This window comes from Alligator sinensis, unplaced genomic scaffold (assembly GCF_000455745.1).
Source record: "Alligator sinensis unplaced genomic scaffold, ASM45574v1 scaffold394_1, whole genome shotgun sequence".
Taxonomy (NCBI): domain Eukaryota; kingdom Metazoa; phylum Chordata; order Crocodylia; family Alligatoridae; genus Alligator; species Alligator sinensis.
The window spans coordinates 1,534,314-1,548,290 of NW_005842273.1; the positions used below are offsets into that span (position 1 = coordinate 1,534,314).

Below are 13,977 nucleotides of genomic sequence, written 5' to 3' on the forward strand. Positions count from 1 at the left end.
TGCAGCAGGAGTGATGAGTCCAGCAGGGGGAGGGTTGGGGGTTTTTTTTTTCTTCTTAAAGGGCCAGGGCTGACCCAAGCAGAGCACCCGTGGGTGGGTGGGGAGTGAGGTGGGGTCAGGGAGCTCATGCACAGCCTCCCATGCAGTGAGGGGCAGTTGGGGGCACCCAGCACCCCCCACCCAGCAGCACCTGGTGATCAGGAGCTTTTTTTTTTTAACAAGTGCTGAGAGCTGGGGCAGCCATTGCCAGGGAGAGGGGTGGGCGATGGGCCTGGCCTTGCTGATTCAGAGATTGGGAGATTCGGCAGCAGCCAAATCTCCAAATCAGATTTGAATTAATCGAATTGGGACTGATTCAAATCACTGAATTGAATCACTGTCCTCTGAATCCAAAGCAAATACTATCCACTTTGCACAGGCCTACTAGACAACCTTTTTGTAACTGCTGCCTTCATGCCAGTTCATGACTGGAAGCTCCCAGACCTCACAATCCTGCTCCCATTGTCATTAGATGACCACCAGAGAGCTTGAAAAGTGTGCTGGAAAAGCTTTTTTCATGTAAGACACTTGTGCTTGATCTTATTCTGAAGAAGCTACTGCATACTAGCTTTCACTCAGTTCTTGACAGAGCAGAACCTGATCCAATGGCAAGGAGGCCAAGACACTTGGAGATCTCATTCTGCTGCAGCCTTCACCTTAACAGCCATTGAGAATTCTACATCTGCCTGCTCTGCCATTGAGGACTTGTAGACCTATGGTTGGTGGGGTGGGCAGGCTTATTATAATGGTGACCTGTACTCGCTATGTCACAACACCGTTAAAGGATGTGTTTGGCTTTTCATGAGGGAAAGCATTACCATCTGCTATCCCCACCACATCCTGTTGGTGCTGCTGCTGCTTGGTCTTCAACTGCCTTGTCAAAGTTACCCCTGTTTATTTCACAGCTAACCTTCCCTGAAGGTCATTCCTCTATCTGCCATGTGTATGTGCTGGGTAGCAGAACAGATCAGCCACCTGGGTTCTTATGCCACTCTTGTTACCTCAGCACCTGAACAACTTTCAGTAGTGTATTAGTGATGTGACTAAAATATGTCACAAGTTGTCTATTCTCTCATCCTCTCCTCTAATCGTGAAATATGCTGTGTATTGTTTTGTATATTTGTTGTTTTCATTTTTCTTTTGTTTTTTAATTATTGTTGAAGTGTGCAGGAGACAAAGTTGTCGCGGTGACTGGAGCAGAAATCCAAAACTCATTCTTGGAAACAGTCAAGATGACCATATACATAAGCATCTTGAAGAAGCAAACAAAGTCAGAAGAAAATGAAAACCCCACATCTTCAGTTTCACTAAATTAAAAACTGGCAGAGTAATCACAAACACATCAAACAATTATTGCTGACTGGAAGGAGAAGAGGAGAAACGTATCTTTGTGAAAGTTCTAGCTTGGGGAAGCATTCAATACTACAAAGTAGGAGGTCTCATAAGTATCTGCCAAGACTGTAAAGAAAAATAAGTGTGTAAATGGCCTGGGATACACATGAAAAGGAAAGAAAAAAACCAAATTAATTTTGACTAAAGAGTTGAGGTCCTCCTTAGAATTCATGCAGTCTTCCAAGGTAAGAGCTTTAATATCAGTTACAATGTTGTAAAAATAGAAATTTGCCATTACTGTATCAATTAGTAATAGTTCTTGAATGATTCTTTTAAATGAAGAGTAAATACAATAGGACCCCTGCCCCAATATACATAAATGTGCATCTCCTGCAATAAGTATTAGATTTAAGTGTAAAGTCATTACTAGAATAGTTATAAAGCTGTGGCATCCAAGAGGCTGTACAGTCACATCCCCTGTTCTGACAAGCTTACATTTGGCCTTGGCCTTCGTAGGAAATGTTATCAAAGCATTTCAGACTATATGCATGCAGCATTGAAACACATATCTAGGATAGAGAGTCCATATCACTTGGAGAAAGGGGAAATACTGACTGACAGCAATTACAATTACACTCAGGAAAATAGCAGTGGGATTTGTAATTCTTAGCCCTATTGCCCTGTCTCATTGTAAAGACCAAGGGGGCAGGGAATCTCCACAAGATTTTCATTATAGTACTTTGTCCCACAGTTGTTGCTACCCAACCTCCAGCCCAGACAGAGACAACGTGAAGGAGTACAGAATTTCCCTTAGCTTCCAGTTCCCCACTTTAAAGATGAACAACTCATGTGCAACCATGCCACTCAGGCTTATCCAGTCAGAAATTTTTTTGGACTCCCATCATACAGAAAGGCCAACAGAACATTAGAGCTAGGAACTGTTTTAGCTCTTGGTGGGGAACTCCACTGGGGTGCATAGGACAAGATGGGAGAATGGCATGCTGTCCTTGATCACACCCCTCAGGCCACCTCCTCTTCTATTCTAGCCTAAGAACCCCCATGAGCCTAAAACAAATAAGGGCACTGATATGCAAGCAATTGATGACCTAATTTCCTAACACATGGGAAGGGTATGTCCTGCCCCAGAAAGAATAAAGGGCGAACATAAGAGTGGGACAGGGATTAACAAATCCAGACGGTTTCCTCTTTAATCATACTCATAAGTACCATATTGATACCAGTATGATTAGAAGAGAGTGTTTGGATTTGCCCCCAACTTTCTATGCAGCCAAGTTGAGTTACTCTCCCCCCTGTTCCTTTAAGTCATGCCCATAGAGTTTACAAAAAGACAAAAAGCTAACACACATGCACACACATAAGAGGCCCAACTAAAACAATGGAACATTCAGTATTTTCCAGTTTAGGATCCAAAATAGCTCTAAAAAAGATAATGAGCCACATGCCAAACTGGTGTAAATCAGAATAATGCCAGTATAACCATGTTAATTTCTATCATCATAGATTCTTGATTCATACCACTCAGAGTATAATTATACACTCAAATATATAAATTTAACCATCATTAAAATTACAAAGTCAAGCATTCATGCAGCCAGAAGGTAATGGAAATAGTTCCATTTTGGAAATTTTTTCAAGATTTCAAATTTAGTTTCATTCTGCACTGGAATGAAAGCACATCCTTTAGAATTTCTCTCTAATTTTCATTTGTTTCTCATCATTCTCTCCCATCTTTTTGTTGGTTTGTTTGCCATGGAAAAGAAAATAACCTCACACCAATCCTCCAAATAGTGTTTTAGAGGGCACTCATCTAGAGATCCAGGCTCAAGTCTGCATGCTTCAGAGTAAGGACTTCACTCTCCTTCCATGAAAGGGTCTTTTCTTCCAGGCTCTTCTGAGGCACCTGTAACTTGTTCGCTGTGTCTCACTTTTCTAGAGATTTCATTATGACCGGAAAAAAGATTTCTAGATTTTTATGAAACTTTATTTCATTGTATTTTCCCCAAAGAAAAATGAAAAATTGTTGACCACCTCCAATTGTAATTAGAGTCTATATTATATTATCAAATACATACTACATTTCCCACATATACCCCTGTCTATACAGGAACAAGATAGATTTTTCATACTTGCAGCACAACTAGGATACCATAATAGTTCATAATAGGGTTGGAACATTTCAATCCTATCACAGTCACCCCTATACCACTCTATTTGTTCAAATTAGGGAGAGAAGAAAAGAGTCCACTGTCTTTGACTAGCCAGTTCTAGTCTTCCTTTTTTCCCCCCACATTTTCTTGTCCTATCTGTCTCCCCTCTCCTTACTGCCTTCCACACTGATTCTTAGTCTTAGGTCCTCTCTACACATGTATGTAAAGGCACAATTGCATCTAATGCATGATCCACACAATTGTGCTTCCTGCCACGCCACACATGCATGGCAGGAGACATGATTGTTGGAATCAGGCATTAGATCCAATCACGCCTTATTGCTGGTGTATGGAGAGCCTGATTCTGGGCCTCCCCTACATTGGTAAGAAGCAGGCTCCCATGGCTGGGAGCCTCCTTTACTGAGGCGGCTCCCATCTGTAGGGACCACACACAACTTGGACTAAGAGTCCTCCACCTGACACATGGCACAGTCAGGACCAAGAGCCCTCTCAGGTGTGGAGACTCTCAGTGCTGGCTGTGCAAGAGGTTCTGGGGGCTTCACACACCCCTGAGCCTTGGGGATCATGGGTATCATGATGCCCCAGTCCCAGGGGTTTCACACTGGGCATGGTGCACCCCTGCAGCTGGGAGGCCTGTCAGCTGATGGGGCTACCAGCTGCAAGGGAGACCCCTCTGCACATGAAAATTAAGTCTTGATAGCAACCAGCTATAGAATTAATACAAATTTTCGAGGTCTAACGTTATAGCTGATTGGGCTTTTTATTGTGTGATAAAGACTTTGCACCCATAGCTGGTGCTAAGGTAATTGCACAATTAAACATTTAATTGCACAATATCTGTAACATGTAGAGGGTGCCTTCGTCTGAGGTCCAACAAGTTCCAATCCCTGTCCCAGGCCCAAGTCTTCTAACTTCCCTTTCCCCTGCATTCCCAGCAGCCACCTTCTTACCTAATTAAAATTAGTTTCATCCTCCTTTTTTCCAAACTCCTGCTTTCCTTTTCCTACAGCCCAGCCCTTGTCACAGCTGCATTTGAATAATCCCTTGTCACCAGAGGTGGCCATCATACTCCTTGGTGGCCTCATTACTCCTGTTTTGCTCTGACTTTCTTGGTACCCTCCCTCTTTTCCCCTCATCTGTCATGCCTTGCTGTTATAATCTTACTGGGAGAAAGGGAGGCTGCCCAGGGTCCCAAAGTGAACTTGCAAACATTAGGTGGACCCTCCTAGCCCATCATGTAAATGGACACTTTGGCCCAAAACCACCAGGCCACCTCAAGCCTCCACTCCCTTGTTGGGGCCCCAGCCTTCCTGGCCACCTTCCCTTTCCTCTAACTAGACTTGCTTGCTACACTAGATTAGGCTCCTAGGTTCCAGCCCTAGTCTGGCTTCCACCTGTCCTAGGCTTTAGCCCTTTCCAGTCTTTTAGCTCTGAACTTCTTTGCCTATGGCTTGCTATCACTCCTCTTCGGCTTGTGCTTAGGCCCACTTAGCCTCAGGGTCACCCCTTTCATGCTTCAGACCCCTGGCCCTGGCCCTGGCCCTGACCCCCCTGGCCCTGTGCTAAACTGCAACCTTTTGCCTTGTCACCATCTGTCCACACCTTAAGCCCAGCCCCCAGCAAGGATCAAAGTATTTGCATACCCCTTGGGCACTGCTGAGACCTCCAACTCCCCTTCAGCCCCAACGATAACAAAACAACCATGACAAGAGAATTAGCTAAATGGCTGTAACCCAAAGCTCTAAGCATGCTGGTTGCATAGCAAAGGACTTCTCATCCCAGGCTTAGCTCCCTATAAACTCTCAGCCCCTTACGCAATACCTCCATCATCATCATCGAGTCTCAGTCCATGGCTCAAGCTACAGACATCTCGGGGAAGATCTCCTTCCCTGGGAACCTGCCCAGCCAGACTGTTCCCTTGCTCAGGCTTTGAGCTTATATCTCTCTCAAGACCTGCCCTCATTGGTCATGTGGATCCCCAGCCACAGACAGGTGTCTCTGATTGGGCTTGCTGGCTGGCTGATCTGCCAAGATAGTTTCTTGCTGCTGTCTGGCATGTTTTACCTGTTAGAGTTTGGCTCAGTTGCCAGCAGCTCTGGGCTTTCTGCTGCCTATGGACCTACCCTGTTTGTTATGGTTCTGCAACTGTTTCCTTGGGAAATTACTCTCTGGAACAGCCACCACCTTTGTAGCTAGAAGTGTGTCTACTGGTTGCCATCTGGTCTATTAGCAGCTAGCCCAAATATTAGCTACCTGCCTGCCTGGAGCCAGCTCAGATTACTGCAGTTTCTCTTAAAGTAAAGGAGACTTCTGGCTCACAATTAAATCCCACTTTCTCCTTCATGTCATCTGGGTAGAAGGTATTATTAAAAGCACAGAAGAGACAAGATCCTTCCTGTAGTTCCATGGTCTGGCTGGACCCAAGTCTGGGACAGACAACTAGATTGGGTTAGCTCCTGAACCCTTTCTCATTTGCCCTGTGGGAACAGTTCATGTGCAATTTGAATTGTACTAAGACAAAGTTTATATCTTAAAGAAACTTAGTTATTTTTTAATGGAGATGCTAGAATAAACTTCCCTGATATAAAGACCAGCTCCCTACTTAATATCCAGATCCAGTTCTAAAGACTGGGGATGCAAAAGCTGTTTAGATAAGGTTTCCAGATTTTTGGGAAAATGGAGAGGGAAAAATAATATGTCTTATTCTCAGAATTAACTGAACAATTTAGTTTAAATTTTCAAGGAAAAAAATGTGACATGCAATCTGGAAAATACCAGCCTAAATGGTTGCAGTTTGGCAAAATTACGAGCAACTGAATACAGACTCTGGGAAGTACCAAGCAATCCTAAAAACAGGCAATGGTACCAGCCCTATTAATTTCCCATCGCTAGTCCAAGGCTGACTGGTTCACAACAGGGGAGAAGTTTGCTCAATGAAAGAGAGGAAGGGGTGGAGTGCACTTGATCTTAGCCCACAAGAGGAGAAGTAAACAATAAAATACTCCAAAAAGGTACTTTTAAGAGCTTTTTAGCAATAAATAAATAAAGGACATAAGAACAATGAGGCAAAAAGAATAAGATGACTTGACCCTTATAACAGAACCTTTAAATGTTTTTTCAGTAAAGAAAAAAATTAGGAGACAGAGGAAAATAGAACTGAAGATAAAATATTCATTAAACTAACTCTGCAGCCAAAAATATTAATATTTTATACTTTTAACTGTTGGAGCTTCATAGAGCACAGAAGCCATTCTTAGGCTTTTTCCCTTCACTGACTTCACTTCAAATTCCTAGCAGAGAGGACTACTTTAAAAAATAAAATTATCCACAGAGGGGAGTCTTTCAAGTTTGCAAAATTGTGGACATAGCAATATTTTAGTCCTTTGAGAATGGCACTGCATTTCTTGAATACAATACTACTATCTTAAACATGTGTCAGGTTTCAAATGATTTGGTATCGGTCATCAGAAGTAGTCAGGGAAGGCTGATAAGAATTTATTTCAAGCAGTCTTTTTTCTTTTAATACCTCAAAGAAAACCTTCTATTATAGATCAAGGCAAGGGTCGTTCTTTCCAGTTACCTGAAAAGAACTAATGGTCCAAGTAATAAAGTACGCAACGTTTTCTTCACACTATAGCATAGGAGTTTATATACTAATTTAGCAAGACTGCAGGCAAGATGTACAACCTGGCAATTAGCCAGAGTCTTCCAGAAAAAAAATAAAGACACAGCAATTAAAAGCAATGGGACTACCCTCAAGGTACAGCTCTAGGAATCTTTAAAGCTAAGTGTGATTATTCATATTTCAAATTGGGGTTTTTCAATTAAAATATAATTTCCTTTTGCAGACATGTTTTTGTTCAACCATATGACTATTTAACTGAATTTGGCACATTATTCCCAAAAGAGCTTAATCTAAGAAATTGGTTTGCAAGAACAAAACATATTTATTTGTCGTGCTTAAAATTTGTCCCCATTTTATCTTAAAGTGTATATTTTGTGACTATTTACTATATTTTAAGTGACCATTTACTATATTTTGGTATCAGTGAATTATCCGTTAGTGCTAAATGTTTTCATTAATAAGTTAATAACGTAAAGTAAGCCGCATGATCATAGATGGTGTGTGGTGAACAGTTGTATGCACCCATGTAAAATAATATAGGGTATAATGCTTTCATAAACAGGTACAGAGAAACAAAATGAGGCATCACACAGATGAGAAGGTGGAACCAGCTTCATAGGGCAATGGGATTGCTCTGTGATTCTTATGTTGTGTATACCTGTAACTTACATCATATGACAGACCAGGTACAAATTACACTTTTACCAGTATAAGCGATCAGAAACCAATCTATACCCATAACAGAACATACATTTGAAACACAAAACCATTCTATACCCATAACAGAACAGAAGCTCAGCATACAGACTAGTTTAAAAATGGCGGAGCCCAGTCTAAGATTTGACCCCCACCAAAGAGAGAATGTATATTCTCTTTGCTACCAATCTAAACTATGCCACTTACAGAAAACCATGTAACTTAGATCAATTCCATCTCAGGCTTTTTGAATGTCTGTACCTAGTCTTGATATCTATGTACTGCATCCTAAAACACAGAACTCATCTTTGGAGCAAGAGAGACAACTACCATTTTATGTTCAAATGCAACCTACTGGGCACATCTACATATGTATTAATGCACCTTTTCTAATGAGCATTAAATATAGCACCTCCAATGTGAAGTACTAAATTAATGCACAGTAGTACATTTGCATGCTTTTTTAGTGATGCTTTAATGTTCAGTAGACTACTTTACTGTGCATCTGTGCATTAATGTAATGTCATGGGGCACTAACATGCAGGGAGGCTGCTCCAATGTGCTATAAATCCAGCATGTCAGAGCAGACTCAATTAATCGAGTCTTCTGGAGCATGGAAATTAATGTGCTCCAGCAGCCACCAGTGTCACATGTATCAGTGTCCCCGCACTGAAAAATGGCAGTGGTGCACTTTGAACTAAAGCTCGTCAAACAAGCTTTAATTCAAAATGCCCTGCCACCATTTTTTCAGCACAGGGATGCTGATACATGTGACAATCGGGCACTTTTAATTTTTGTGGCTCACTAATTAAAGCACCCTGCAACACATCTCCCGGAACACATCTATAAATGCCCATGATTTTTTATGTGATGCTTTAATAAGCAGTAAAATAGTCTACTGCATGTTAAAGCACACGTGTAGATGTGCACGCACGCACACACACTATACTCTTATTTTCTCCTCCTTTCTGGGTATTCTACTACATAAAATAAATACCATCTTGAAGGAAAGTTTTCTTCTCTATGCATAAAAAAAAACAGAACAACATCTCTGGATGTAGATGAGAGTTCCTTTGTACTTGCACCTTATTTTTTAGATTTGATGAGAAGGAAGAGATGGAAGTCAGTTTCAGAGACTCTCCATTTGAAACAGCATTTACTCAACCTCAATGCTTGCTAACTACTGAGAAGAGCAAGTAGGGTACAGTTTTGGAGGAACCACTGATAGCCTAGATTGGATACCTATATTTGCAGAGTTAGCCCTGACCTGAACTTCCTCTTATTCATTCTGATTTTATACCCAGTGGCATTCCATTTACTTTAATGAAGTTATTTCCAATTTACAGTAGCGTCACTAGAAGTGTCTACACATTCATTAATGCACAGTAGTTACTGTACATTTAGTTTAGCACTGGCTTAATGAAGTGCTAATTAAATGTGTAGTAGTTACAGTTACTGTGCAGTAGCACCAGAGCAGTTTTTAGTGATGCTTACTACACAGTAATGAATTAGCATAGTTTTTGCCCAGCATGCTATTGTGAAGTTTTATTAGGCTACTGTGTATTATGCATCTCATGTAGATGCACCCACTGAGTGCAGAATATGGCTTCCAAGTTTTTCCTCTGAGTTCAGACGACTTGCATTATCCTCTCCACTTTTTTAGAAGAATCATGCTGAAACCACCTTCCTTGAAAGATCCTTTATATTCTCTCATGAACTTCCTACTGGCTCTGCTCATGGGCCTCGGAGTGTCTCTGATGTTAAGACACAGAAAGATATAGTTCCTAACGACACACTTTGAGAAAATCCAGGGAATTTCTCCATAGGAGAGAAGTATCTAGACCATGACTACTATGAGATATATTGTTCTTGAAATTCTGATTCTCTGCTTACTTTGCAAAAGAAAGGCTGACCACAATATTCTTAATCTCTGGATTCATTAAGCAGTAATGATATTGCCTTGTGTTCCTCCCTTAGCTGCTTGTGAGATGCCACTATACCAAACCTCTAACATAAGAGGAGAAAACCCTAGAGAAATGGGAAATGGGTCATGTTCCATATATGCACCAAATAACAACTCTATAAAACCTTTGATTTCTTTAAGCTTAACTATACAAACTCTGTTTTAATGGAAGAGGTTGGATAATCCAGGAGATTTCCTATTAGGAAGAGTATTTAGTCACTTTTCTTAGCATAACCTTTTATCTGTTTCCACTGAACTGAGGGCTGCTGAAAGCAACCAAAAGTGCTTTGTAAATACTCAAACACTTACAGAGATAGAAGTTAAAATAAAAATAAGACAAGCTAACACAGCACCCTAGCAATGGTTTTTAGAGTTTGTAGGTGAAGCAATTGATTTTTTTTTTTTATAGCCCAAGGACTGGAATATAAGGTTTTAATTTAAGTTTTGTAAAATGAAGTGAAGGACTAGAATTTTGTAGCTGTTACAACTGGTTTTTCTTTTCAGTTTGATGATTGATTACCAAACTTCCTTTCTTGAAGCCAAAGAACCTAAGTGCTTTTCTTTAGAACAGAGCTGATAAATAGTATGTCTAACATACCTAAGGGCACAAAAGGTCCTTTGAAAATGTCACAAGAACAAAGTGTATACCTGCAACTAATAATAGAACGGAGAGGTTGAGCTGTTATTTGTGTGCCGCAAGGGCACTGAAAACAATCCTGAAAAACAATCCAAGTTACTTCATGTGTAGGTGACAAGTTAGGTGCTGAAATATTAACAAATTAGTCATGGATATACTTTGGATTTTCACTTGGTCTCCTTCTATAAATGTGAGAGGTGGGGAAAGCTGACATTTCCTAAAATGCAAGGATAGGGGCTTTATTCTTCTAAAACTAAACTCATGCAAGATCAACACAATGAACCAACTTCTCTGAAGTTATAAATGAGCAATACTCCACTAAAGTCAATGAAGTTGCATCCATTAGCATCGGAAAAGATGTCCCCCACCTCCAAATGTATATAACTTTCTATTTAAACATATTCATAGTTAGTCCAACCATCCTACAAAAGAAAAAGTAGCAAAGCACTATCCTAAAATGATCAGCCAATTTCTTGTAGCTATTTCTTCCTAACAATAAAAAAGTGTTAGCTATCAAAAGAATGAAAGTTAGACCAAGGGAGAATAAGAAAAAGTAACTTCCAAACTTCAAAATTCTGGCTGCAAATGGAACAAGAACCTAGACAAGAGATTATTTTAGTGAAAATGGCAACCTACAGTGAATTACAGACCACCCTTCTAAAGCAGGATTTCCAAGCTTTTGCTTGAATTAAATAAAGCTAAGGGTGGTTTTACATGTTGGATCGTATCTCTTTTCTCCTGTGTCAGATAGAGTTGTCCATATATTCCAGAAACAGTGATGAGGTTCAATAGATCACAAAAAAATTTTCTCTTTGTGGAAGAAAATCCATTTCTCAACACAAGAAGTGAGAATTGTCTGAAATAGGCTGAATAAATGTGAGTAAGTCAGAGCATTTACAGATTCATTCACAACCTAAAGCATCAAACTATTTTCCCCAGTCATTCAATGGACTACCATTTGATCAAAAAACTAGAAATTAATATGGTTTGTAATTATCCAAATTCCTAAAATAGAATATATCTTAAACTGAACTGCACATCATTGTTCAAAATTAACAATCATGGAACTTTGAAAGAGACTGGAATAAATTATATAATGCTTTAAAATCACCATGGTGAAGGACTGCCAATCAACTAATTGTAATTACATATTATGCCTCTTCAAAAGAAACCAAAATAGAAATGTCTCCGTATTCATATTTTTAAACATATTATTCTTCACTCCATAACTTCATGAATTTTGAATGGGCATACTGAATTTTATAATATCAAAATATGCTTGTGTGTGTATGGTGCACTGTAGTGTATGTCCCTGCCTCTGGTCCTCTCTACAAGCAGTTCTTCAGTGTCTATGATCTAAGTGCATACATTCAACTTTGGAAAACTAAGATTTGTCTCTTAGGGTAGTGCACTGAATATTAAAGTGAACACAAATCACTTTGAATTATTTTTTTTAAAGTAGCACAACAAAAAACCGGTCTTTACTGTTTTTGTTTTAAAGCAATGGCCTTTCTCCACAGGCAAAAAATTTTCAAACGGGGATGTGACTCAGGAAGAAGACACTTTTGAGAGGACAAATACTCAACAGTATTACAATCTCCAAAGGAAGAAGAAACATCCCCACAGGAAGAGCTTCAGAGAAAATAAAATAAAACAAAACCCACTTTTATCCTCAAGCTTAACCAGCTGCAAGTGATCACAGATAATTCATAAATATCATTCTTTCCTCCTTAGCAATAGTTCTCTGTGGGGTAAACTTTCCTGACAAGGAAAGAAATCCAGGGAAATCCAACTCAAGATATATATTTTCAAATAGAAAAAAGAAGAAAAAACTCATGCAAAATAATTTGAGAGAAAATAACCCCAAATGCTCAACCACACACCCAGTTTAAGAGTGCCTACAGACATTTAGGCAGGTTGTTGGGGAGGTACTCTAACTCATGGCACTTTACACAAAGTGCCATGATTTAGAGCACCACTGAACCCAACAGGTCTGTTGGGCAGGGGTCTTGAGTCTGCCTGCACCAGCCCTGGCTAGCAGATAGGGGTGCTCCAGCAGCCTCCCAGGAGGCTCCATTCCACCCTGCCCCCTTGCCTCAGCTCCAGCCATGGCAAAGCTGAACCAGCAGCTGTGACTTAGCAGCTGCATGCTGCCACTGTCAAGAGGCTCAGGTGGGAGGTGGGAGAAGGAACCCCCCACACACACACTTCACAACCCCCCAGCAAGGGTATTGGGGGGAGCCGAGCAGGGCCTGCTAGGTGGGGGTTTCCATTTCCACAACCCCCATCGAACCCCTTAACAGAGGCAGCATGCAGCTGCCAGCTTGGCTTTCTATGGATGAAGCTTGGGCAGGGGGAGCAAGGGGTGGGAGCGAATAGAACCCCCTTGCCTTATGGGCCCAGGCTGGCTTCCCCTAAAATCCCAGCAAGGATACCCTCCCACACTCCCACCTTCTCCCCCTCTCTCATCGCCTCCCTTCCCCACTGCACAGGGAAGAGACTGTCTCCTCTTTCTTACAGCCCCACAAAGGTACATGGGATGTGGGTGGAATTGCCCATACTTAAACCCTGCAGAGAACCTGAACAGAAGTTCCCAAAGGTGCTCTGCTCTAAAGCACCGTCAGCTAATAGCTGAATTAATGAGGGTTAATTTTTTTTTGCAGGATCAGCCATTTTAAAAGTGCTTTATAGCCATAAATGTGTGTTACCTCATGGCTGTACAGCACTTTCAGGCACCTTATCATGTGAAAAATGTAACTTGTATAAACTCCCTAAATGTATCTTAACAAAAAGGAAAAAGAACCATTTCTTTTGTGACTTGAATTCTCTCAGGGCTATAAACTGAAGACAAAAGGAACCCTAGCAGTTCAAAATAAATCACATAAAGATGCACTGAGCTCGTTGCATATCCCAAGAGGGAAGGAATTCTAATAAAACAGACCATTGCCTCTTCTCTTAAAATTGGTATATCTGCCAAATGATGACCCACTTAGCAGTTCCAGTGCTGCTGAATATTACTGCCAACACATTATTGGCCATTTTCTAATATCTTACTCGCAATGAGTTGTATATTTCTCTGGGAGTTGTCCCATTAATTATAGCAGAATCTATCACCATGAATTTTCAAAAAAGATACCTGCGTACCCCTCCCCCATTCATGGCCTCCTAGCACCTTTGAGGCAAATAAAATAAATGCTTACCTGGAAAAGTCATAGTGGCATCCTGTTTGTTTATCTTGAGCTATGTTTCTTGCCAAAAGTATCTTGACATTTTTAAGGAAAAAATGTTTGTGTCACTACCTACTTTTTTTCTCTTTTCTTATCTCTCTCTTTTCTCTTCTGTTTATCTCTGCTAGAAACCAGGAAGAAGCCACTATCATCTGATCTGCTAGCTCTCAAAAAACCATAAATGCCCATACACTGCTGTTTGAAAGCCCTTGGTCTAAAAGGTTTTCCAAATATAAATTAAGAAGCGTATTAAGGACTTAAAAATCTTT

General features: G+C 40.6%; 1 protein-coding gene across 1 annotated transcript in view; it reads right to left on the bottom strand.

Annotated features, from left to right (window-relative positions):
* LOC102371662 (glutamate receptor ionotropic, kainate 2) overlaps window positions 1-13,977 on the bottom strand; it is a 676,963-nt gene that overhangs the window by 602,215 nt on the left and 60,771 nt on the right. The window lies entirely within an intron of this gene.